The sequence below is a fragment of the Halyomorpha halys genome, unplaced genomic scaffold (genome assembly GCF_000696795.3).
Source record: "Halyomorpha halys isolate HHAL.00 unplaced genomic scaffold, Hhal_1.1 Scaffold2168.1, whole genome shotgun sequence".
Classification (NCBI taxonomy): domain Eukaryota; kingdom Metazoa; phylum Arthropoda; class Insecta; order Hemiptera; family Pentatomidae; genus Halyomorpha; species Halyomorpha halys.
The window spans coordinates 7,100-7,867 of record NW_027111404.1 but is presented as its reverse complement, the minus strand read 5'-3'; positions in this window follow the sequence as shown (position 1 = coordinate 7,867).

The following is a 768-nucleotide window of genomic DNA, read 5'->3' as shown; positions in this document are numbered from 1 at the left end:
AGAACTTTGTTGGCTCAAACTCCCTGAAAGAAGAAAATACATGCTGGGTAGTTTCCTGTTCATTAACTTCTGCTTTAGAATCGCGACCAATTCTGCCTCCTTCCAAATTCGAGGGAAACACCTTCTTTCAAACATTTGTTGTAGAAGGTAGTTAAAGGGCTGATTAGGGCCCTTCTGGCGTTCTTCAAAATTTCAGCACCTGCCATTTATTTTATTTTATTTTTTTTTTCATCCTTCTTTCCCCCCGCTGTACCTTAGGGCAACCCTATACCAGCGGTACGTTCCAAACTTCCTAACACTTTAATATTCAGTCAAGAAAGGACTCGGTCACCAAGCCTCCTGCATCACAGGAAGCTAAGTCCCAAGTGTTCAGGCCTTCACTCTGCATTTATTCCTTTACAACAATCGCCTAGTGGATTTAAAATTCACGTTAAAAATGCTAAATTATTGAATATTGGGGAAAAAAAAGAAGTGAAGAAGTGTTGAGGGAGGTATGATATGCTCAAAAAGTGTCAATTTTGCTTAACTGTTAACATTATTCTTCCAAATTTATTATTATTTTTTATACTTCTGGTCAGGGTGGAATAAGAAAAATCAACATATTATGTATTTATTTTGGTAAATTTCATTCAGAAGTAGAAAGCTCTACTAGAGCTAAAATTAAAAAAATATATATTATTTTTATGAGATAGATAGTTTTTAAGAAATTTAGTACTGAGTGAAAAATTAGTGAACATTTTGAATTTTACTGCTTTCCAGTCACCGTTT